This window comes from Polyodon spathula, chromosome 16 (assembly GCF_017654505.1).
Source record: "Polyodon spathula isolate WHYD16114869_AA chromosome 16, ASM1765450v1, whole genome shotgun sequence".
Taxonomy (NCBI): Eukaryota; Metazoa; Chordata; class Actinopteri; order Acipenseriformes; family Polyodontidae; genus Polyodon; species Polyodon spathula.
The window spans coordinates 23,143,306-23,167,743 of record NC_054549.1 but is presented as its reverse complement, the minus strand read 5'-3'; the positions used below and the strand labels follow the sequence as shown (position 1 = coordinate 23,167,743).

The following is a 24,438-nucleotide window of genomic DNA, read 5'->3' as shown; positions in this document are numbered from 1 at the left end:
GCACAGCATCGAATTGCTTTAGATGTATTATTTTGTGTTGTAAATGTGCTTGCACAGTGCAGTCTTCATTATATATTCCCTTACATTTCAGCTTCCTTTCAAAATGTGTTTCAATATATTCCTTGAAGAATAGAACAGCTATAATATATTTCAGCAAGTTTTATATATATATATATGGAATATATATATATATATTATTGCAATAGATTTACTTAAAAATACAAGTTTGGAATATGCAGTAGAAGCTGTCCAATCCCCTCTATTAACAGATAGACCTCTGGCTTGTGTCATTCACACAGGCTGCTGCTGCCAACTGAACGGTGCTGATGGAAACTGATCAATGCCCATTTTATTAGGGGTCTAAAACAGTACATTCAGCTCTTAGCAGGACAGAATATAAAAAATCAAAGACTGTATGGGAATTCAGTTTCATGTCACATAAAACAAACTGCCCAATATAACTATGTTCAATAAAAGACAGAAAAAGAGAGTGAGGTGGTTAATATAATTCCTGTACCATTAAAAAGCTCGAACAAGATTTTTTCGCTGACCTCCAAAGCCAATTGGTGTTTCTGTGCGCACTTACTTCTTGTTATTTCATATAGATGCAGTACCTTGTAGTGATGCTTTATACACAGATGACCGGACATCCAATAGACCCCTGGAACCAATTAAATCAGATATGACGGGTTCTACTGTATTGTGGAACATATGCCAATATATTTCTAATATATTTGGAATATATAAAAAAAATGATTGAAATAGCTCGCATCATTTGATTTTCAATGTGTGGCATCCAAAGCATAATCAACAAGTACATAGAAACATAATCTGTAATTGACAAACCCAGGACTGGAAGACCCAAAAAGCTGTCTAACAAGCATGAGCAATACTTGAAGATAATATCCTTAAGGAATAGAAAGAAGACAAGTGTTGAATTGACAAGAGAACTTGCAGAAGGCACAGGTGTCGTTGTCCATCCATCAACAGTCCAAAGCACCTTTGACCATTGTTCCACAGTCCAGTTTTTGTGTTCTTATGCATATTTTAGCCTTTTAGTCTTGTTCCACTTTCTTAACAGAGGTATACTTACTGCAACACATCCTTTAAGATTTGATTTCAAGAGAGACCGTCGTACTGTTGATAGATGGACAATGACACCTGTGCCTTCAGCCAGGTCTGTTGTTAATTCAACGCTTGTCTTCTTTTATTCCTTAAGGATATTATCTTCAAGTATCGCTCATCATTGTTAGACAGCTTTTTGGGTCTTCCAGTCCTGAGTTTGTCAATTACAGATGATGCTTCTCTGTACTTGTTCATTCTGCTTCGGATACCACACCTTGAAAATCGAGATGCAAGCTATTTCACTCAATGTTTTTCCTTCTTTATGCAAGTCAAGGTTGTTATAATAGTAGAAAACACTAGTGGAGGCTTTGAATAAAAATTGTTAGTGCTCATAATGCATCAGAGTTGAAAAATTAAAAAAAAGTAAAAAAACTTTTTTAACTTTTGCACAGCAGTGTATATACATATGTGTGTGTATTAATGTATTTAGCAGAGACCATGTATTAATGTTTTATCCTATATACAGACACGATTAGAGACAGATTTCTAGTTTTATTACTATCAATTTTATCCCCATTTCTCTTTATGTAAATGTTGAATTTCATGCTGATTTGAACTCAGCTCTCACCAAGATAAGTACCAACTAAGATGTAGCTTTGCAGTAAACTAATGTGATCCATCTGCATTTCTATCCATTTGCGTTGTTTTCCATTTGATGATGTAGATATCCTTCTGTCTGGTGTTGATTGCTGAAGTATAATGCTGGGTGCAGGGGTCAGCTCATTTTGCCTCCCCAGCGCACCAGCACACACAACGGCTGCGATGCTGGCTTCGGGGATCAACCCAGTGCGGTCTCCCCAGTGCATCAGCATGACAACCGTCTGGATTGAGATAAGCAGGGTACATCTCAGGGGTCTTCAAGTGGGCACCTTCCATCCTCTGTGTTTCGTTGACTAGCCCACGACACCTCAAGAGGGCTTGACAGTGATTGTGGCGTCCCAGCATCACACCCCTCCATCTCCCACTTAGCTCAGCCTAGCTTACTTACCTGTACATCAGCGCTGCTTTCTTTCTATTGTGCTTGAGATCCCCATCCAGAATCTTTCCGTCTCAACCACAGCCAGTTGCTGCTCCTTTCTGCTGCTTCAGATAAGTTCTTCACTGTGCGACGCAACTCTTGGCCACTGAACCCAACATCTCTGCGAAACCAGGTTGTAGAGTGTGCCACAAATCCTCGACAACCCACTTCCACTGGGTAAACTCGGACTCTCCATCCTTGCTCTTCCTCTTCAGCAGCTAGTTGAGCATACCAAAGTTTCTTCCTCTCATACGCCTCATCCACAGCATCCTCCCATGGCACTGTTAACTCTGTCAGATGAACAAGGCATGCTGATCCAGACCACAAGACAATGTCTGGTCGAAGGTTAGTAGTAGCAATCTCAGTTGGAAAAATAAGCCGTTGACCAACATCTGCCAGCATCTTCCAGTCTGAAGCAGCTTCCAGTTGTCCTGGGCGAGGCTTGGTTTTAACACCTTTTCTTGGTGGATGCTCTCCTGGACGGAGGAATATTGTCTTTTGTGTGTAAAACTTTGATGGAACTGGTGGCAACTTATTGGTCAGGTTACACTTGTCTTCCAATGCTAAAGCCAACCATCACAGCACCTGGTCATGGTGTCAAGTAAACTGTCCTTGGCTAAGACCCACCTTGCATCCTGTCAAAATGTGCCTTAATGGTGCAGGTGATGAACACAAAGGACATGAGGGATCCTCGCCCATCCAGAGGTTTAGGTTCTGTGGTGATGGGTAAAAAAATTGAAAAAAAAGATTTTTATTTTAAATCAGAATTTACCTTACAAACATTAGGCATGGTGATAATGACATCTCTTCAGCAAAGCTCATGCCTCTACTAAGTGTGATTTAGTATTATTAAGTTGAACTCATTTAGAAAAAAGCACAACCTAAGTGTGAGTAGGTTTTGCATTTCAGTGAGAATCATATATTGTGCTGCACCATTTTGCCAGCAAAACATTACTTTGTATTATGATTTGCTGTTGCCAGTCAGTGATCCTGGATGTAAGTAGAAGAGATCATTTACTACCATCTCCTTAGTTATTTTATACATTTACCGCTGAGCTGGTAACTCTACCAGGGGTTGGGGGTCCATTCCTGTTTTTCAATTCCGATTCTAATCTAATACCATTTTAAAATCAATTCCCAATTCCATTTACTTCGAAGGAATTGAAATTTATGTTTTAGAGACATAATTGACTTATAGTGCCTTCAATTTAAGTAATTTGTTGCCACTGTTAGAAGCTAATTTTATATATTTTTATTTAGTATGCCCAATTCTTTTACTCCCCACTTTTTTTCTTTCTCATTTAGAATGTCCAGTACATTTTTTTCCCCCTCACCACAGAAATTCCCCACACAGGAAAACTGAAGGCTCAGCGGGCATCCTCCGATCCCACGACCGAGCCAGCTTCCTCTTTTACTCCCAGGAACTCGAGAGCGGATGTCAGTGGGCTGCTGGCCTCTGGAGGACAAACCCTGCAGGTGTCTGCTCTGAGCTCACTGGGCGTCTGGCCATTAGGGTCCCCTGTACTGCTATGAGAAGAAACAGTCTCTGTTGGTTTTGCCACCCTAACCTATGACCTCACCACAGCCAAAGCAATGCTCCCTTTGGAGTCTCCAGCAAAGACCGGTGACTTCATACAGCCAGGACATGAACCTGCGCTCCCCTGACTGTATGACTCACCCTGCACACCACACAGCCAGGACGTGAACCTGCGCTCCTCTGACTGTATGACTCACCCTGCACACCACACAGTCAGGACGTGAACCTGCACTCCCTTGACCATATGACTCATCCTGCACACCACACAGCCAGGCCTTACCAGGGAGACCTCTTGGCATTTATTAAAAAGGAATGGGAATTGATTTTAAAAAAGAACTGGAAATGGAATTGGAATTGACCCCAACCCTGCTGGGGGTGGAATATTCTCAGTTTCTGCTTGGTATAAATCACCAGACTGTTGGGAGCTTGATCTGTTTGTCATTGATTCGGGAGAAGCCTAAAGGCTGGAGTCAGGGAGTCCAATCGAATCCAGTAATTTTGTTGACTTCAAACAGAGAGTGCTTAATAAGGTCCCACTGGAATGCGAGGGGAGGGGAAGAGAGGAGAGGACAGGAGAGGGGGATCACATCATACACTTCCTCTTGTGTTCATCTCTGATTTCTAACGTGACCCATATTTTATTAAACCGAGAGATACACACATTTGTTTAGTGTTTCAGAGTTCTTTGCGTATAGTGTGGGTTTCTTATTGTAAACTTAAGAGGGCTGGAGTGGTGGAGGGCAACACAATAATGAAAGTTACAAAGGATGAAATACTGCTCACTTGACACACACCCATTATTACAATTTAACAGTGTAAATCTGCACAGGAATTTTGCAGTTTCCCCGTAGTTACACTATACATTTACCATAGTTTACTATGGTTTGCCATGTGCTGCTTTTTTTTTTTAAAATGTGAACTTTATAAGGGACACACAAACGCAAACAGACACAGAGACACGCACACTCATACAATAAACACAGACTGACACTGACACACAGATCCCCACATACAGACAGACAAGCAAACTGACACCCACTCACGGAGACACACTCCCAGAAAGACACAGACACTGACACACAGACAGAGACACAGAAACACACACACTCACAGACAGACAAAGACACTGATACCCACACACACACAGACACACTGTGCTCTTTTCACCCTAATGAGAGGTTGATCAGTATCGATTTGCTTCGGAACTCTGTCATGGAGTCTTTTCAGTGTTATTTGCAAGCTTAAGACAAAATATAGACTCTACTTTTGACATTTTTCAAGGAGTCTTGTAAAATATTGATCTGTTTTCTAAGAATAAAACTACTGTAATTTAGCTGCACCCACAGTGATTCAGACAGTCCCCCTAATTTTCAATCTCTATAGTTTTATATATTTTATAACAGTGACACCAGCAATGATTCAGACAGTATAATAATAATAATAATAATAATAATAATAATAATAATAATAATAATAATAATAATAATAATAATAAACTTTATTTTGTATAGCGCCCTTAAAAGCAATCATCTCACAGCGCTTCACAATTAAGAGTACTGCAATAAATAAACAGATTATGCATAAAAAAAAACACAAAGAAATAAAACAATCATAAAAATCATAAAAACGCCTTTCTTTTTAAATTAACTTTAAAAGCACTCAAAGAAGCCATCCCTGATCTCTAGTGGAATCTCTATGTCTGTGTTAAGGTTCTTTGACTCTGAGTTCAGGAGCTACTCATTAGTTATAGTTGCCTGCCATGGATACTCTGTAACACGCTCTAGATCAGCCTTCTTTATAGAAATAAGAGCTAGCGGTATCTAATGATGTGACTTTTTTGTTGTTGCTGGCAATACACTAGTTGTGCACTAGATGGCGCTTAATGAAAACATTTTGGCTGATTTAGCCTACTGTACATTACATATATCAATGGAAGGCAACTAGAACTGAAGAACAGAGTCAAAGCACCTTAGCACACTCCTTTCAACAGCCTTGTTCCTGTCATTAACCAATCAGCCTCTTCTCCTCTTGACTGAATGCAAGGCAAGCATTCACTGCCATTACGCATTCTGTTCCCTGTCAGTGAGATGAGGTTAAAAAACTATAAAACCGTGAATGCAGACAAGTATGGCTCTTTGCATAGCGGTAAAGACGCTTGTTTGCGTTGTCGCTGGTTTGCATCCAGCCTCCAGTCTGTTACTGTTACTAAGTACAAAACAGTAACAATTTGATGGAATGATTTCGTTAGCTGCAATGCTTTTTACAGGAGAGGTATTCAGCTCTCTCTGCGTGTGTGCGTGTGCTGATATGCTTGTCCCACCGTGTCCATGTGTAAGTTATGTAATATTCACTGTAGCCCAGCTGTTAGTCCCTTTAGCTCTGCTTTGAGCTGCTACACACAGAAATAGAAATTAGCATCCTCTTTTTTTTAGAAGTAAAACCCATATGGGAGTTAGCCTGCCGATTTTACACAAATAATTAATTCATTCTCCCAGCACAATTTCCTGAAAGGCATGGCAGCTCGTAAAACAAGCCTGTAGGTGACATCCAGCCCCCCCCCCCCCCCCCCATCATGTTTTTTTTTTACAATATATGGAATGGCTTCTTGTGTTCTCAAGGTATTCAACACATAACAGATTGAAAGATGCCCCAAATATCAGAAACTGGCACTGCCGTCACTAAATAATGTTAATGAGTTTCATTACAATTTATTAAGCAGTTCTGCAGATAGGGGAAAAATGGAAGAGTGACAGACAGTATCCTCAGAGTCTGCTCTACTTCTGCTAAATAATTGCTAAAGTTTTATCCCAATGCAAGCTCTATGAATTGCCTAGTTCATTGCACAAGTATGCAGAGTTTAATTTATTATGTTTTGCAGCTTCTACAAGAAGAAATCCGCAGATATACTGTTGGGTATGTGATGCTGGAGTTTAGTATGGGTGTACCGATTCACTGTGCATCAGTGAACCAGGATGCTTTCTTTACATCACACATCGCATTGTAATAGAGACATGTAGCATTTGTATTGTGATAAAAGACCACAGCGCAGCTCGCTGTAGTTCACCAAGTGGTCCCAGAATTAAGAACAAAGTGTGTTTTGAAGCTGCTATGAATTCATACCCTCACTGTCTCATTTCATTTTTGTCTTTGGACCCTTTAATGTACAAGGGGCTTGTGATTCTTGAGTCTCTCAAATGCACTTTAAGGGAAACACGTTTGAACAGAGGTCGCTCAATTTGTGTACCTTCAGGAATAATCAAAAGAATCCACTGTTAAATGTGATCTTATTGTGCAAGTAGCCCATCAGAACCGACCCATGTATCGTGATGCATGTTCTGTCATGACCTGCATGTCTTGATGCGTATGATATTGTAACAATACTGTATCATTACACCCCTAGATTAGCATAGGGGCTGATGTAAGGATACTTGCAAAGTGATTTGCATCTACAAAACATCCATATGTAGCCAAAATCAGCGTTTTGCACGACCAAACAGTGCTTAGTGCCCATAAAGATGGACTTTAGCCACCACTAAAAATGTGGCATGTGTAAAGAATGGTTTTCACCTGGTTTTCTGCACCTGCTATCAAATTAGCACTGTGCCATCATTAATCCATTTATATGATCTTGAAATGGATTCAAATGAAGTAAAGAGCATGGAATTGGGCGGGGATCTGGAATAAAAGTGGGTGCAAACGTTAAAATGAGATGTAAGGGTTTTGCCTTGAACTTGGGCAATCGCTGACCCTTCAAAAACTTTGCACCTCCTCTTGCAAGGTGCAAACCATCGTAGATGCGAGTAACTAAGAGCTGTATAAAATCACACACCTGCAGAGACCTGTCATTGGCTTCAGGGTGGCCGCTGTGGTATACTTGCTGATGTGGCGACTCTTGACTCTTGTTGAGGAAAAGCTGGAAAACCTTCAGAGGAGAAAGGCAAAACGATATTCAAACCCAGGGTCACTTTGTCTGGGATGCCGGAGGATGTGGTGGTAAAGCATTATCGTCTCACTAGACCTGGTTGACTGTCCTCCTGGTAGCACCGACAGCATTGACTTTCTCCACTATAGAGGTACATATGGCCTCTAGTAGCATAACTGATGTTGGCTGAGGCTTTTCCAAATAACTCAATTTCATGCTGAGTGACCTCAGCCATAAGGACTCTAAGCTCAAGAGGACTTTGCTGCCTTTCCTCTGATGTATTTTTTTGTTTGGTTTGATTTTTCATGCTCCACAAACCTCATACAGCGCCTACTGCTCTCTGTACTCCTAACTCCCCTCACCTCTGGGCTGTAAGTGCACCCCGATGCACAGGGGGCACTCATTGCGACCCTCATTATCATGATTGCAGCTCATTATGTGTGCGTGTTGTGTAATTTGCATTGCTCTTAAGCTTACATAGGCTGCAGTGCAAAATAATTGCCTGGCCCTCTGGCGATTTGGATTTTGCAGCCGGAGATGTTTGCACTGCCTATCCTTACACCAGCCCCTTAATGAGCAGAACTGAAATTGATGATTTCATCAATAAACAGCACCAGAGAGTTCTGCAGCACAGTGAAAGCACTTTGACAGCATTGCTTCAACCAGTGTTGTACATTCATTATAGAAATCTCAAATCAATACAGACCATTAAAACAAACAGACTCCTGGTAGTCCACTTGCAGCTCGGAGTGATTTGTCTCATAAGACATTGAGATTCAAAGACGTCTCATGAGACTCGTCTTATTTACAGCTGGGAGGCGGCAATCATTTTTAACCCTTTAATGATTTTAAAGTGACTGATTCCATCTATCAGTTGTGCACTTCAGTTATACACAACTATGGCTAAAAGTTTTACATCACCGAGAATTTTACAATTAAGATATATATATATATATATATATATATATATATATATATATATATATATATATATATATATATATATTTACATGTAATCAAAGAAACTACAAAATGATATCTCAAAGGTCTACCGGAAGTCATAATAGTAATACAGTATTTCATGTTATATTTTGAATTGTCACATTTTTCAATTTGTCAGTTAATGGAAAACTACAACTCGGTATGTAATTCAATATGTTAACCTAACATTATTCAGCAGGTTTCATTCAACTTTATGATGTAAAATTAGTTCATTCTAATTGGCCAGAGCTGTAGGTCTGAAATGTGAACATATGTCAACAACTTAACACCAGACTTACTGGCATCAACTAATACAAGTATTTCAATAAGGGCAAAAACATCCAGTGGTTCCTATTACTATTACTGAAATTGCATTGGTCTGATTATGGGAACAAGTCTAACTTGACTGTCCTCAAAACAGGACTCTGGGGATATATGTTGTAAAGATTCCTGTCATTTTACACTTTTAAAGGACTGAAAACTTTTAGAATGACAGCGTATTGCTACAAACAGTCGGCTGGCCTGTTTTCATAATATTGCGTTTGTGTTCAGAATATTGCAGAGAGACATTTATTCGGTTCTTAATGGGTTAAAGATGGTTAGCTCTCCTTTAAGAGGAGCACTGGTAATGTTCACAGAAATAATAAGAGATAAGAGACTAGATTTTAAAGCCGCAGTTTACACTTGTTTATTAGTGGATGTGTAATAATGTTGCAGACGCTAATAAGCTAATAAGAGAATATGTTTTAAAGTGAATTAATGAAGTTGTCTGACTTGTCTTAATTACACATTTCCCTGTATAGTCACTTCTAATTGCACTTTAAATCTGGGTGATCGATAGCTAATGAGGAAATGTATCTGTTTTAAATGTTAATTATGAGAATAAAGTTGCCATTGAATTGCTTTTTAAAAGAAGAAGTGAAAAACAAATGGTTTACAGCAAACAGCTCTCCTAAGTTTCAATCTCCACTGTTTGATATATTACAGCAGTGGCACCAGCAATTATTCAGACATTGCCCCTAAGTTCTCAAGTTCCATAGTGTTCTATATTATACAGCAGTGGCACCAGCAATGATTCAGACAGTGCCCCTAAGTTTCAATCTCCATAATTTGATGTATTATACAGCAGTGGCTCCAGCAATGATTCAGACAATTCCCCTAGATGTGCTCTAACATTGGGATATATTGCAGCTGCCCATGTATCTGGAGTCTCACTTATCCAATTGTCATAAACTTGGTATTAATATTATCAAGAACAGGCTATTGAATATGACATTTTGGGGCTATAGGGATGTGTCTGTCTGTACATCCATCTGTATGTCACGGTTACATTGTTGCACATCTCTGGTGAATTATTATTATTATTATTATTATTAAGCAAACGCTTTTATCCAAGGAGACTTACAGAGACTAGGGTGTGTGAACTATGCATCAGCTGCAGAGTCACTTACAACAACATCTCACCCGAAAGACGCAGCACAAGGAGGTTCAGTGACATGCTAAAGATCACATGGCGACTCAGTGAGTGAGCCGGGATTTGAACCAGGTACCTCCTGGTTACAAGCCCTTTTTAAAAATGTAATTTCTAATAATTTTTCTATACTATGTGGTAGGTACTGTTGAGACAAGTCAAGGTCACTATCTTGTTCATCACCCTGTAGCTCTGATTTAAATTTTACAGCCGTTGGGCCCACTGTAAAAATTGGCGCAATTCTTAATTGTGAAGACCAAAATAATAATAAAAAGTACCCACTTTATTTTTTAAGAGTGTAAAATTTATATATATATAGAGAGAGAGAGAGAGAGAGAGAGAGAGAGAGAGAGAGAGAGAGAGTCCCTTTCCCAAGCTACTCTGTCCTCTGGTTTACAGTGCAGCACTAACATGAAACAGAGAAAAGAACAACCAATTACACATTTATTTCTGAAGTAGCCAACTCTTGGTAAGAATCAATGTTAAGTGAATGTATCATTTATATTGTTGTTTTTCCCCTGCGCAATGTGATGTTTAGCTGCAATACGTTTTGATAAATCTTTTTTTTTTTTTTTCATGTAGAAAGTTTTGACGCCAGCACAGCAAATATGCAAGTACCTGTTTTTATGATGACATTAAATGTGTAGCTAAACCGGGATAGTGCAGCTGCGTAGCCCACCTAAATGTACGTCTATGTGAATGCCAAGTTTAAGTACATTTATAAATATTTTTTATAATATTATTTTTTTAAATGCGTAGACTAGCCAATCAATCAATGTAGTAATTGGGTTGCAATATTTGGGATGGATCTTCCTCTCACACAACGAATCATGTGCAAGTCACGTTTGATTGACACCTGGCGAGGCAGTTGGCGCGGATTTGTTCAAAACAGACGTTTATTTTAATGAGCATTTTTAAAGTAAGTTACTAGCAGTGCGGCGGTCAACATGGCAAAATAAATATGCACACAATTTTAAGAGTTTAGTTTAGTAGAAAGGCTCGAGTGAACACTATGGCAACGCGATCAAACAAATACCGACTTCCTTCTTGGTGTTCGAGTCATACTGCTGCAATGACCTAGCGAGGCAGTGATATGTGTGATGTTACAATTTATTGATAATTTGAAGGTATCTGTGGTTTTAAAACTTCATAATTATTTCTACGTAGTAAAGCAATACAAAAACTTGTGTTTTGTCTTTAAGGTTTGCCGTTAACTTTTCTGTCGTGTATAAGATTTATGGAAATTGCTTCGTTAGGGTGTCAACATAAAAATGTTGCTGAATCTGTCACTAAAAGCTGTTTATAAAAATTCAATTTTTGTCTGCTTGTTACGTTTTTTGCAGCCAACGCAATATCTTTGTTTAGCTGTACCTAAGAAAATGCAAGGAAAACGAAAGCCAGCCCTATTTAGCTGGAAACGGGGTATTCTCAGCACAGCTAAGATTTTAGTTTTGGTTTGAAGAGAGCAGGAGCTTAGCCTGATTTTTAATTTTTGCTTGTCAGACGCCCTTATGCAGGGCGAGTTACAGAGGTAACATGTTATTACAATATAGCTAAGAAAAAGCAATACTGCTTTTTGTTTGGGGATTTTTTTATTTCTGTTTGCCCTTTTTTTTGTCTCGGTAGGTTGTATGCACATGGGCTTTGTATTTGTAGTGTACACGTGCAAGTACTGTTATAAACTGCAAAAAATGTTCGCTTGCTTTACTCGGCACCATACATTCTCAGCCTTGGCTACTTTGCTCTGCTCAAACCCCGGGGCGATGTTTGATGTATTCAGAGTTTTAATTGATTTAAATCATGTTTGTAATGTAAACTATTTCCTGTGAGGTCAGACCTTTTGGTACTTGCCATCCACCCGAAGTTGGGGCTCCACCCAAATCTCCTTTCCTAGCTACGCCACTGGCTGTCTCTGTATGTATGTTTTTTTTTTTTTTTTCTCCTCACTTTAACTGGACATTCAGCTCATCCAAGTATCACCCCACCTGCCATAGCATAGCGTTTTATTATAGCACAGTGGCTGAGTATTTGCATCTATAGCGACCCGACCTGTGGGCTAGGCAGCACCAGGACCTCTGCGACCGGTTTCCCCCGCCTGAAGTACTGTACTGCTTCCTATTGTCGATTTATATTCACAAAAGAATATTAGAATTGAGTGAGAAACTGTGCGCTAAACTCGTTCAATGCATGAGTCAGTGTCAGCACCAGTCCTAGCAGTATCAGCACCAATCTTACCAGTCAGCAGCAGTTACCAGTCTCAGCAGTGTAAAGCAACTTAAGTAGCAGTGAACCAAATGCAAGTCAATAAAGGTATGAACCCATCTGCTTATTAATATTGATGTTATATTCTTGTCCTTTTTAAAATCACATATTTCTGACAGTGTGAATATGGTCATTGTAGGTTGCTGTGGTTTTGCTGGGAGACAATTAGTTTTAATCTTTGAAATAATATGGGTCATCAAATTTTAACATTAACATCATCATCCAAGGGACTTAATGTTGCTTTACAGTTTGCATGAACAGTCTCCAGGCTTTATAAGATAATAACTTTGACCTTTGTAACATGAACAAGATAAGCCTCAGTAAAAATCTAGATGTTTATCTGTACATTGTATGTTTGCTCGTACGTATGTGTGCTCATACAAATGTTTCAAGACAGTAGGCTTAAGCCTATGCTGGTTTGATGTCGTGTCAAGTGGAGTGGCCTACAGTGAGTTTACTGGGAGTCGACTTCCATGAATCTCAAAGTTGCAGATTTGGAAGAAGCACGTGTCATAGCAAATGTGTATCTTCATTTCAAAACAGCTGCTACTACCCTCGTTAAATAATCTGTTGTGCAGCCATGCTTTCTGCTCGTCTCGCACTTGCTAGGTCACTGAGGAAGGGAAATTGGCCCCACCTCCTTTAATGCCTTCTTTGCTGTTTGAACCAACCAGCTGATTCCCCTAAGCATGTACACAATAGTCTAGAATAAGATATGGCAATGAATACATGAATGAAAGATGACTAGATATCATGGGAAAGTCCTGTTTATTAAAGTGACTGACTTACAGTATGTGGAGTAACTGCATGTTTGCTCAAGATATTAAAATGGAAGTTTGGCATACAGACGGGTGTACAGACAGAGAGAAATCCCCACAGTCTGATAATCTGACAAACTTTTGCTAAATGATGCTAATACCAAGTTTGATCACAATCGGACAAGCAGTTCTCAGGAATGTGGTAAAATGTCAGCGTGAGAACAAAAATAAGCCAGAGTTAAGCTCAACATCAATAATGCATGGTTTCCTTCCAAAAGACCCAAGCCTTTGATTTTTTTCTCGTCTCAATGCAGTGATTTTAAAGTATTTTGCGTGGATGATTCTCCACTGGGGACCATTTCAAAGTGTGTCTTTTTAAAGAATGTTTTTTCTTTTCAGAAATCATTAAAAGCACTACTGTCAAGGGAAATTAAACCAATCTGTCTTTCTTAGCAGACGGTAAAGGCCCATGATGGCAGTCGTAACACAACGCGCCCACTTCGGAGTCCCCAGCAAAGTTGGGCCTCTTTGCACAGCCCGGACACGAACCGGCACCATCAAAGCTGTGTGACTCATCCTGCGCTCCCAGCAGCAGCGCTTTAACTGAATGAGCCACTGAGATACCCGAAGAAGGTTCAATTTCTAAACCCAATTCCTGCAATCTTTACAGCAATGTCCTTTATATATAGCAAATAAAATAGTTCCAGTAAATCTTGGCTAGCATGTATTACAATCACATACTCGGATTTCTCCTATACGAAAGGGGCACGCACTATGTTAAAAGTGTATTTGATTTTAATTGTGGTTTTTTTCCACAGCGTTTATAAGCAATAAACATCTCCTGCAATCTTTTCCGTGCCGCTCTTCTCGTTGAAGGAACACAGGTAACACACGCGAGATGCTTCTGAGAGTTTGAGTCCTTGTAGGAAAAACAATTTTTTTTTTTTTTTTTTTTGATTTTTGTTTTAAATATACATTTCTCAAAGGGAAAAAAAAAAAAAACTTAAAATGTATTTTCAAGCCAAACATAACTGACATGTTTTCAATGCAAATACTTGGCCTGAGCTGTAGTACCAAATGCTTTTAAAACAGATGCAGATTTACTATAGCATGTGCTTCTTTCAAAGCTGCACCTTTTGAGATGAATGGAAACCGACTGCAATAAAACTGAATAGCAATAGACCTGTGCATCTCACGTTCTTCTCTATAACAAATAGAAGTGGGCAAGAATGAGGGATTTATTTTCTTTGCTAAGTCTCTTTCAGTATTTTCAGCATGTTTAAAACAAAATTCATATTGCTTTATATAAGATTCTAATCGTGTTTTCAACATATGGGTTCAAAGATTTGTTATTCTTTGGTGAGAATGTAAACAAACTGGGCAGGCAGCAGTTTGTGATGACTGCACATAAGGCTGATCGATGCAGGAATCAGCTTGCAGTGTCAGATTGAGCAGGACTAGAGGTCTGTCTCTCTGCTGTTTTATATAATCCACAGAACTTGGCATTTTGCCAAGACAAGAAATTAAGACAGATGGCACAAATGTGTTATTGGTGACCTAATACGACTTATGGGCGATTGAGAGAGAAAAAAAGTCATGTTACCAAATAAAGAAAGTATTGGCTCTCATTCCTGCCTTTTGGCTTCATCTGGAGGCCTGGGCTCTCTGGTAAGAAGAGGAGGCGCTGGGTTTTGATTTAGGAATCATTTGGGAACGTTTATTGAAGTTGTTTATCAGAGAGGAGAGCGTTGCTGTGCAGTATTGGAGTGTAATGACTTTACAACGTGTGATATTTATCAAGTTCGGAGAGCAAGCCTTCCTGCTGGGATTATTGGACTATAAAATGTCTGTGGATATTAAAAAGTATAATGGGAGAGAGGTTTCGATTGACAAACAACTTGCAGACTTTGTTGACTTGGAGCTATACAAATAAAATATAGTTTCCATACTGTGGACGTGTCTCGCACATTTTAAATATTCATTCTTTTAAATTATATAGAGATAGAGAGAATTCAAAAATGGCAAGCAGCTCTGTATCCAAGGAAAGTCAGGCTCCAACAGGATACTCAATCACCAGTAATACTTCATGAAGGAGAAAAGTCACTGATCAGCTGAAAATGTTTTAATAATTAGCTACAGTTTATCACGTACTTTACTATGTATATGTGTGTGCGGGTTTAAAAGGTGATATAATGGATTGTAAATCACTCCTCTAAAGAGGAGACTAGTGAAAAAGATGTAATGCTTATAAGACATATTATAAGCTCCATTTATTTATTTTATATAGCGCCTTTCATAGTGGACCACCATCACAAAGTGCTTTACAAGATACAAGACTGGGGTGTGTGAACTGTGCATTAGCTGCAGAGTCACTTACAACAACAAGGTTAAGTGATTTGCACAGGGTCACACAATGAGTCAGTGGGTGAGCTGGGATTTGAACCAGGAACCTGCTGGTCAAAAGCCTGTTTCTTTAACCACTGGACCTCCGTTGAAATCTATTAGCAGCAGCTACAGTTTCACTGAGAGTGTAGATCTCGCACTCAGAATGTCAATGACAGCATTTTAAATGTTCAAACCACAGCAGGGTTTATAGAAACGGAGTAAGTATGTTTCCTCTGTTTATTTAGATTTAATGACAATATTTTTCTAAGTGTTCGGCAGCTGTCTGTAATCTAGTTGAGAGTGTACTTACTCTTGCACTCCTTGTAGGACTCAGCAAAGAGTGTGTGAAAAACTTGCACCTCGGTGAGGGGAGCCACCAAACACTTAGAATTACAAGTCATTAAATTGAAATAAAAAAAAACAGAGGAAACGCACTGAATCTGTTTTTATAGAAGCTGCTGTGGTTTGAACATTTAGAGTGGATTTGAAAGCCCTGACTAGCTCTCATGTAAAGGCAGACCAGTGATAATGTTGCTTGTTCAAATGAGAGGTAACAGGATGGATTTTAAAGTCCTGGCTAGCGCACCTTTAAGAGGGGCAGGTATAATCCCACTAGTGCTTATAAGAGGTTGGAGAATGCATTTGAAAGATTAGCTCTCTGTCAAAGTGAAACACTTACTCTACAGTAGCCTCTCTGTTTCAGTGGATTGAATGAGATGGAGTCCCGTGCCAGTCCTGTGTTATTGATCAGCACACCGATTCATTTCTGTAATGCAGCGATTGGTGTTGATGGTTTGAATCATCGTCAGATGGTTATAGAATTCTGTTAAATACCGATGGGCAGGTTAGGGTCAGTATCTGTATCTTCAGCACTTGCACAATATTGCGTGATCGCTCTAAATAGGGAACAGCCATGCTTCAAATGAAGAAACAGTTTGGGAATGGGAAGAGGCTAATCAGCTCTTCAAGGCTTGTCCCTTGTTAGCACGCCATTCTCCCCCTACTAATTTAATAGCAAAGAATATAATTTTGTAGTTTTCTTTGATTACATGATGTTAAATAAAAGATCAAAATTATCTTCATGGTGGTTTTTTGTAACTATTTTTTTTTTTTTTATTACATCTCAATTCTAAAATTCTAGATAATGCAGAATGTGTGGCCCTAGCTGTTGATAGATAGATATACAGCTCTCTGTATAAGTACTTTCTACCTTCTGTTCTGATCTTTACTCAGTTCTTCTTGTTTTGCTCTCTGTGCTTAATTAGACAGAGAGACTTTTGCAATCAGGGTTTTATGAACTTCATTTTTAGCCACGTGAATAGCCAAGCTAGTTTACATACAAGAGGTTTGAAAAAGTCATTTTTAAAGAGCTGAAATATAAAAGTATATTCACAAGCTGAGATTCCTCTTACATCAAAACTCTTACATATATTGAAGAATACTGTGCTAATAATGGCAGTTTAATCATCAGATTGTTCACCATTGTTCTGACCAGATTATTCAATTATTGAAATATGTATATAGAATATTGTTAGTGTGATAGTAGTGGTTTATACTGATCAGCTGATACTATTAAAAGGGCATCACCAACAGTACCTTGTTCATCAGTGAATGCCCAGCGTGAAAACCCACACTGTCACATTTATTCACACACTCCTCTCCCCTCTCCTCTCCATAGTCTTGCATCTGCTGTGAGCCGGGGCCCATCTGTGAAAAAATAATTACAAACCATCACTATGTAATCCCTCAGAATCCATCACACCTCTCTCTCTCGCTCTCTCTCTCTCTCTCTCTCTCTCTCTCTCAAGTTTTTGTTTTTCTGGCAATAAATCAATGTCAACAAAAGACAATATTTGAGTAATTTTATGAAGAATTACCAACTATGATTGCAAGCTTCATCAAAATGTTATGCGCCCTAAACCAAAAGAATAACATGCTCTCTCTCTCTCTCTCACTCTCTCTCTCTCTTTCTCTCTCTCTCTCCCCTGTCTGTCCATCTCCCTCTCCTATCTCTCTGTCTGCTTGCCTTCTCATGAAGCTGTCACAATGCCATTTGGGTGCCTTGCCTTACGAGAGGGACGGAACTACAGCAGCCTATCAGAAATCGCTGACAAGTATGAGATTGGACAAGTGCTGCGAGCGTGAGTACAGCTGATCAATCACAGTGCGGGATACTAAAACGGATGCATGAATCGCATTGACTGGCCGGTATTATATAGTGTCTGGCGTATTCAACATCTCCGGTATCTTTCTTCTCTGCTCCAGGAAGGAGTTCTGTGAGCTGTGCCTGGCGAAGGACAGACAGACTGACAAGGTCTTCGGCTGCAAGAAGTTCATCAAGAAAGATGGACGCAAAGTCCGCAAGGCGGCCAAGAATGAGATCATGATCCTGAAGATGTAAGAGAAACCAGTCTGAGAAACCAGCATCAAATTGGGACCAGCTGTGCACTCCACAATCCTTCGGCTCATTTATATGGGAGCAATCAATTCCAATGTCATAGTCTTTCAGAAAATAATCATTAAGCTACTGGACTAATTTAACAGCCTCTCATTTCTGCCTTTTATCTTCCACTGGAGGCCTGGGTTCCATCTGGGGGCTAGTTCTACTGTATTCTAATCAACTGTCTCTTTGTATTCTACAGGATCAATCACCCCAATATTCTTCAACTCATTGACACGTTTGAGACCAAAAAGGAATACTTCATTATACAGGAACTGTGAGTCTTTTTGGTTGACTTTTTTACTCAGTTTTTAAATAAGGATAGCAAATGAAGGCTTTCTTTTTTATTCATTTTTTTTTATTTTACAGCACTCCTTTTAAAGTAATATTGCTGCTTATAATTTTGCTAGTGCTAATAAGAGATAAGAAAATGGATTTCAAAGTCTTGGTTGGCACTCCTTTTAAAAGGGAGTAGTGACAATGATAAGCAATATTAACGAATATGTGTCTGAATTATATTTCAATACAAATCATCAAGTATTTGAATAACGTTTTTTGCTCAAAAGAGCCATCTTCCCAACATTTCTATATGTTTAACATTCCTTTGTCAAGGGAAAGTGTGTTTGACAACAAACAGTGGAGGTATTTATAGGCTTTTGATGCCATGGCAACTACACTCACTGATTTCAATTTAAATCTATCAATGTGTGTGTGATGTCATTTAGCACCTAGTTAGTGCTGTAATGATCTACTGTTCCTTTCTATTTAAACCTTCGGGTTGTAGCGAGTCTCCATTCATGTTCCTCTATACTGTACATTTTATCTGAATCCATTTCTTCTAAAACTACAAATTGTAGGTCAGTTATGTTTTGTAAAGTGTTGAACTATTGGTTCTTCTGTTTATAATGTTTGCCAGCTGATTCTGTGTTCTTTACTGGTGTATTCTAGCTGCTATTTGTGAAGAATGCAGTGGGTGTATATTTGCGGCTGTATTACTTGGTGTCTCCTGTTTGCAGTGCCAGCGGAGGAGATGTGTTCGACTGGATCCTGGACCAGGGGAACTATACAGAGCGAGACGCCTCCCGGGTCATCAAGCAGGTTCTGGAGGCTGTGGCATATCTGCATTCACTGAACATCGTCCACAGAAACCTCAAGGTACAGCACAGTGAGGGGGTGAAGCAACAAGAGCCATCGCTAACCTTACCTTGAGAGAAAACCCTATGCCGAATCATTAGTACAAAAGGCAAAAATCTGATGTTATTCCTGGAAAATTTCCAATCTAATATATTTCTGCAAATTAGTACCAGCAATTAGTACCACCCATTAGCAACCCCCTATTTAGAGTTCCTTTTTCTCGCAGTCTACGACATTTTCTATTTGGCGCAGTTCAAGGGCGGAGTTATATTTTGGTGCAAATTTTTTAACTTGGATGACCTTTTTCATGATGTGCCCCCTCACCTCCCCCAGGTAGCACACACACATTCTTTCAAAGCTGCCGATTTCAGACTTCTGTAGCAAATGAAAGTGTAAAAGAGGGAAGATTGATTTTGTTTGCTTTGATCACTTTAAAGGGCACTAAATGATTCACTTTTCTCAATTTAGAGAGAGAGAGAGAGAGAGAGAGAGTGAGAGAGAGATTTCTAGGTTTAGAGCCGAATCTAGACTTGTTTACCACTTTTTATGTGACTCAATATTTTGTTTAATTAATTTAGTTGATGCATCTTCTGTCTGTGTGTCTTTGTCTCCCCCAGCTGGAGAACCTGATGTACTACAACCACAACAATCACAGCAAGGTGGTTCTGCGAGATTTCTACCTGTCCTGCTTTGAGAACGGCTCCATCACTGAGCCCTGCGGCACCCCGGAGTACCTAGGTAAATACATTCACAAACACACCGACAAACACATACTGCAATGTTCATAAGAATATGAAAATTCCTCCAGCGAGAGGAGGCCTATCAGCCCATCAGAGCTCATCCGGTTTCTAGTAGCTGATTGATCTCAGAGCTTTACAAAGTTGGGTCTTAAAGGATCCCAGTGATTCGGCCTCAATAACATGACTAGGTAACCCATTCCATCCCCTCCCCACTCTCTGTGTGAAGAAGTGTCTCCTTCAGCAACATGACTAGGTAACCCATTCCATCCCCTCCCCACTATCTATGTGAAGAAGCGCCTCTTTCCCTGTTCCAACAGTGTCCTCTGGTCCTAGTTTCTAGGTCAGTATTGGCAACTCTTCAATTCACTTCCTTTGTCATCTTATTATAGTTCATTTATTTAAGCCCTGGAAATACATTTTTTAAATCTTTTTTTTTTTTTTTTTTTTTTTTTTTTTTTTTTTTCTAATTGGTGTTTAAATATAATTATGATGGAATTCTGAAAATACTGTATGACATGCTGTAACATTGTACTTTCTCAGTCAGCCTTAAAAGCAGGGCAAGAGCTCCCTCTGCTGGTTCAGTTTGGTTGTGCATATTTATTTCTTTGATGGCTTGGGATCAGGGTTATAAATTCCCAGTTTTTGGCTGATGTTTGCCAATCTGTCACACTTAGCATGGTGATACCAATAACTGCTTATAATAATTTTGATCTTCACCAAGCTTTTTATAATTCACTCTTGCACCTATAGAATTTTCAGATTGGATACACACTGCTGTCTAAAAGTCTTAGAATGTCTTTTGCACATTTGGGTGTGTGGGGGGGGGTATACTACTGTAGAATCAACCCGCACCATCTACAGAACGTCATGTCACGTATACATTTTAAAGAAAAAAAAAGTTTGACTTTTTCTTTTTTTTTTAGACACTCTCTCGCCCCCCCCCCCCCCCCATTGAAAACCACTGTAAATGTGAGGGATTAGCTACTACAACACTTCCAATTAGCTGCTCATGTATAGTACAGTTTTCTTTGAGTTGTTGTGATCACAAGTTTTTGAAGATTCTGATCTATGTGAATTAACGATTGCTAAATGACAAGCTTGGTTACTTCACACCCAAACTAAGCTGTATTAATAATAGTCAAAGTTGTTAGAATAGTGGCAAACACTAGTGGAGGCTTTGAGTAAATTGTTGATGCTCATAATATCTATATATATATATATATATATATATATATATATATATATATATATATATATATATATATATATATATATATCTTAGACACCTGAATTAAAATTTCATAAGACCACGAGTAACATATTCTTCCATTCACAATGTTACGCTCGTGGTGACTACCTAAATAATGCTAGCTGACAAAATAACCATACATTTTACACGTTTTGCACTTCCGTTAGCTACACTGGTCTTAAATGGGTCGTTTTGAAAGGTGCTGCACTAGGTTAATGAATCTCAGAAAACATGTTATGTATGCACTTCCTTGGTCAGTAGTGTCTTCTGGGTCACGTTGCTTGCAGAAGTGGATTATTATTTCCTAATCGTCAATAGACTTGTTCAGTAATTCCTGCTGTGTTACGTTTTTTGTCTTCCCCGCAGCTCCGGAAGTTGTATCCAGACACAGGTACGGCCGCCCTGTTGACTGCTGGGCGGTGGGAGTCATCATGTACATCCTGTGAGTACCACCAGGGGGCGCTGTCTCTCAACACACGGAGACCCAGCTCATACAAAGCAGAGCGAAACAGGACCAACTGCTGTATTATTCTCTCACCCTGGCATAATGCATTGTGTCTGTTCTTCATCACATGCTTGATAATTTACAGCGACGTTTACAGCAGTGTTACTAAAGACTGGTTAGTTCCACACAGGGGCTTTCTGCATCATTAATGTGAGTCAAAATCTGAGGGAAGACAAAGTGGCTTTGTGGCTTGGAACTTGGTTTCAGGAGACTCAGTTTAAGGCCCCACAGGGGAGACTTGGAGTTTGATACAGCAAACTCACACTAGGTCTCCTGGAACCAGGTTTCAAGCCACTGTTCCTGATAAAGTGGCTTTGTGTTCCCTCTGATTTGAGCAAAGAGACTCATTTCATTATCGTTCCCATCTTCTACACCCTTGTGCAGTACACTTGCAGTGTGACGGGCTGGTGGGGTTAATTGCTGCTGCTAACATGATGCCACGTCTAATGTGTGGTTTTTAATTAAAAAGAAGCTTGCAGAGGTATTGAAGGTGAGAACAAAGAAGTCTCATATTGGAAATGCAGAAAGTTCTTGTGTGGTTCTAACTAGAAGCACCTTGTAATGGTCTTTAATAGACATTGCTATTGTAAAATATACTTTAAGGTAAACATTTAACTACTTACATTATAAGGTTGAGACTAGACCAAGTTTAAAAATCAAAGTTGACCATTTATAGTTCCAAATACCCACATTACATTCTCCATTGAAGGTTACTGTTTAGATGCTATTCATGCCACTAACATTAACAGTGACAGAGGATTGATCAGATTACCTGAGCCCTGGAGAAAAGCCTCAGATTGATACACCGATGGTCCAGGAGGTATCTAGGAGTCTGGAGGTATTGGGAGCTTCTCTGTCTGTAGACCCCGTTCACACTGCTGTGCTGGCCCAGGGCAGCCCCATATTTAGGTCTGCAACCCGTTCACATTTGTGGTTTGAGGCGCCTTTGCGCGTTCACATATGTGACCTTTTTTTTTTTTAATGAAACAATATTCTGCACTCAGAATGGAAGCGCTGCCAGGATATATAGTAAGCCATGATTTGTAGCAGATGTTTCTTATTAATAATTTTGTTTTTTCAATGTAGCACAGTAACGATTGTATGGTATATATTAAAAAAAAACTATTTTTGACTAGTTTGAATTACTGTTATGGTGTGTAACGAATGGTCCAAGCTTACCCCCCACTCACAATCACGTTATGCTCTCAAGAACACAGAGGTATTTATATCACAAGAAACAGCAGTTTGCCAGTGTTGACAAGTGTAAATATTTATTTTCATAATGGATACTTCACTCAGCTTGCAAATGACTAACAGGTTGTACACAATGACTGACATTCACAAGACAGACTCACGACTGACCCCCTAATACTACTCCTCCCTCCTAAGGAAAGACACGACATTAAATAATAATTAATTAATTAATTAATATCCGGTTTGTCCTGGAATCGTTTTATGCAAAAATAAACTAGTTAACATTCGCTCCATTTACAATAAACATTCATGTAATTTACATGACACATGTTTCTTCTCGTTTATGCGTATTTGTTGAACCTGCATGCATACCGTCTTTGTTGTTTACAGACAAGATCGTTAAACTGTTGTATTGTTTAAACTGTTGTATTGTTTATTAATTCCTCAACATGCACGGCTCTATCGCCAGTAGTTTAACTAGTGATGGGAAAAGTGAACCCTCCTGAACCACTGACACAAAAAGATTCACTGAGTCGAAGCGCGTGAAGCGCGTCACGCTCTTTAGTTCCATCTCTTGGTAGTTCTGCACAACTCAATACATTGAGAGTAAAGATAGCCCCCTGTCTCCAGAGAGAAGGCAATTAGTAAAGTGGACAATTGCACTAATGCTCAGAGAAGGCAATGTGTTATATGGTGACATTTCATACACTTTTGAAATACAATATCAAGCAATTGCATTTTTGATTTTCTCGGTTAAGTGGGCATCTATAATTTAAACAATCATCTCAGTGTAAAGGAGCATTTTGGTGCTTTTTCTAAAGACAACTCGGCTGTTGCTTTTATCGAAATTGCCTGAAATATTTATTTTTCATATCAACCACACATGCGATCAACCAATACAACCTTCTTAAATAATCATGCTAGAAACATGCAATGTTGTCCAATTGAAAACAAGCTCTTGTTGCTTGAAGTAAAAGACAATTCTTTGGTGGTGCATGTAGTATAACTCTAGCTGTAAGGTAGAGAGGTGGAACATAGTGGGTTTGAATCCCTGTTTCCATTTTTAAAGAAATTGGAAAATATTTTTTACCAGTAATGTTCATAAAGAGCTCTGTTTGTACATACTAAATGTTTTTTTGTTTGTTGTTAATTTGAAAAACATATATAAATGTTTATGAAGTATAAAACAAAATGCTTGACTGAAACACCACACTGTGAGCAATGTTGACAGAGTACATATTGGGTTAAACAAAATAGTTTCCACCTGATCAGCTCCTGCTAAACACCGTTCATGGGTCACATGACCTAGTGGCTCAAATGAACCACATGAAGCTTTGCTTCGTAACACTGTTTGCTTCAATTGGTTCATGTGGGGTCGAATCAGCTGAGGCTTCAGTCCCATCGCTATCATTAACAATAATAACCACAATAACAGGCATTAAAATATTACAGTGAAATACAAATTGCTACACTTTCAAATTCTAAGCAAGTTACAAGCTAACCAGTGCCATTAATCAATAAAACAAACTTTTTTATACTTCAAATATTACAAATATTTCCCTGTTGTAAAAAATAAAATCACGTTACTTCAGCGCAGTTAGTCTTCGCAATCCTGTTCTAACATAGAGCAGCGGCACTCCAGCTAAATTGTCGTGAGATGCTGCCGTCTCACTCAATTTGTTTAGCGCTTCCTGTGTGTTCTGTGGTCTGCCTACAA

The 24,438-nt window shown here is 39.1% G+C and overlaps 1 pseudogene; it reads left to right on the top strand.

Moving 5' to 3' along the window:
* Positions 1-24,438, top strand: part of LOC121328413 — a 59,836-nt pseudogene that overhangs the window by 27,479 nt on the left and 7,919 nt on the right.